We start from the raw sequence: 2,679 nt of genomic DNA on the forward strand, positions 1-2,679 counted from the left end.
CACATATACACCATGGAATACTATGCAGCCATAAAAAATGATGAGTTCACGTCCTTTGTAGGGACATGGATGAAACTGGAAATCATCATTCTCAGTAAACTATCGCAAGAACAAAAAACCAAACACCGCATATTCTCACTCATAGGTGGGAATTGAACAATGAGAACACATGGACACAGGAAGGGGAACATCACACTTCGGGGACTGTTGTGGGGTGGGGGGAGGGGGGAGGGATAGCATTGGGAGATATACCTAATGCTAGATGACAAGTTGGTGGGTGCAGCGCACCAGCATGGCACATGTATACATATGTAACTTACCTGCACATTGCGCACATGTACCATAAAACCTAAAGTATAATAATGATGATAATAATAATAATAATAAAAGAAAAAAAAAAAAGAAAAAAAAAAGAAGCAATTGCAACCTTCTAGGTGAGAAATGACCGTGACCCGGACTTGGGGATGGGCCGTGAAGAGGCAGGGTGGACTCAAGACAGCTATGGGACTGCCACTGGCAGTGATATTTTGGAGAAACTCTAGCAGTTAGTTCTTCCAACACGGTTCCTACAGGTGATGGGATAAAAATAGAAGACAGCAGGGGAAATGATGAGGAGACCTGGAGCACTTTAATTACGATTCAACTCAGCCTGTGCTAGGGCCACAGGGACTCAAAGAGGAGGAAGGAGACACTTCCTCCATGCAAGGAGTCTACGTTTCATTGAAGAAGATGCGTCCAGCATACATGTAACTACAATAAAGGAAAAATATGACAAGAATAATAGAAAAGGCAGAAGGCTCTGAGAAGGAGGCTTGAAGTCACAGTAGGAATTCCACCAGAAGAGAGAAGGGTGGGAACTTCTGAGGGGAGGGAGGAGCAAGAGCAAAGGTGTAAACGTGGTGGTCTGTGGTATGTGCTCAGCTCCTGCTGGGCTCAAGTGTTGCATGTGCAGAGAGAACATTAGCTGGAGACCATCAGGCTGGCCTTGAACACCAGGGGCAGGAGTGGATGCTTACTACTCAGCTGTGCACTCCTCTCATGTTCTTTTCTACATTTGTGCAGTTGGATGTCTGTATTATATGTGTGTATTAAAAGTGAACTCTCACTTGGAAAAAAAAAAAAAAAAACTAACATGAGGTAAGCACTAAGGTCTGGAGATGGCTGTGCAAGAGATGACAAAGTCCAACACCATGTGTCCAATCATCTCTTCTCGGGCAGCATATTTTTCTACAATACTGAATTTGGAAAAAAAAAAAACTACAAGATTCATGAAACTGTACAACTATCTTTATAACATTACCAGTGATAAAATCAGTAAGGAAGGCTGGTTTGCAGTCATCTGAGCAGTCTCTTTACTTTCATAAATATGGTTTCTCTCTGATGTTAAACAGCTTCCAATTTCAAGCGGGATGCTACTTCCCAAGGATAAGGACGTGAAGAGAATCAGTTTCTTTTCTAATCCTAAAAGTTATAGTCTGCGAATTAAAAGCCATTATTTGAAGAAGAGTGCCCAGGCTCCATCTGGCCGCCTAAGTTTGCTCCACAACTCAGGCTAGGGACAAGCTTCTTTGGGCGAGAACAGATGCGGGGGCGGGAGGGAAAAAAGGGAGAGGCAGACTTCATTTCCCCTTGCCGGCTGAGACAGTGGGTTGGTCGGCTGAACGGCAGAAAGGCAGACGGAGACTGGGAAAGGCACTGTCGGTGACATCACGGATAGGGCGACTTCTATGTAGATGAGGCAGCGCAGGGGCTGCTGCTTCCCCGCCTGCTGCTTCGCCACGAAGGAGTTCCCGTGGTGGGAGCGGGTTCAGGACCGCTGGTCGCACCTGAGAGTTCCAGCTGTGTGTCAGGGCTAGGAGGGCTAGGGATGCGCGGGGCAATTGATGACCCTGCGTGTAAAGGGTGAGGTGTATGAGGCTGTGGCAGGGCGGAGGTACAGGAGCTCATCCTTACCTGTTAAGAAAGATACCATGATCATGAAAGTGGTTTTTCCAGGATGCTTATTGCTTGCACTCCGTACCTGCTGATCCCTGCGATTTCCCCAAATGTGAGAAACTCGACTGCGTAATGTGTGGTAGTGGGGGACTGCGTTCGCGTTTTCACTTGATTTTTTTGTGCTTTAAAAAGTAGCCTATACGCCAACAGTTATCTTTTTCTTTTGTCGCTTTGTGTCTTGGGTTGCGTCCCAGGTGTTATTCTTACAGCGAAAGGCTGGGGAATAGGAAGTAACATGTCGACTCGGCCGGAGGAGGAGGAGAAATAAGAAGCGTCAGCTGTTGTAACACAAGGTAACTAGCGTGAAGGCCGCACAGCTTTTCCGTTTCTAGGTGGGGCTGTTTTCTGCAGAGATTGGTTCATGGTCTCTAGTATCTTGGGTTCTCACAATCTGTAAAAATCTTCGTGTTTTTCCCTAGCACCCAGTCACCTTTTATACAGCCTCTGCTTCTAACTGCAGTCCCTACAGGAGTCTGTAGGATTTCTGTGCTAGCGATGAATGTGTTCTCACTCATAGAGCCAGGTACAAACTACGCAGACGGGCGCTGTTCTTTGGGAAGAAAGCAGGGCCTTTGGGGCTCTTAGTGTCCCCGTTGGGTTGTAGACATAACACGCTTACTTTGTGGAGGGGAACGGCTCTCCCGGAGCCCAGGTGCCCTAACGCAATTCATTGAGGCCCGCAGG

At 46.9% G+C, this 2,679-nt stretch overlaps 1 non-coding gene across 1 annotated transcript; it reads left to right on the forward strand.

The window, feature by feature from the left end:
* The first annotated feature begins 1,945 nt into the window (after positions 1-1,945).
* On the forward strand, positions 1,946-2,106 carry LOC129028596 (U1 spliceosomal RNA). The gene has a single exon (XR_008499369.1). It is a non-coding gene; the product is annotated as a U1 spliceosomal RNA (small nuclear RNA).
* The last annotated feature ends 573 nt before the right edge of the window (positions 2,107-2,679 follow it).

Source organism: Pongo pygmaeus, chromosome 1 (genome assembly GCF_028885625.2).
Source record: "Pongo pygmaeus isolate AG05252 chromosome 1, NHGRI_mPonPyg2-v2.0_pri, whole genome shotgun sequence".
Taxonomy (NCBI): Eukaryota; Metazoa; Chordata; class Mammalia; order Primates; family Hominidae; genus Pongo; species Pongo pygmaeus.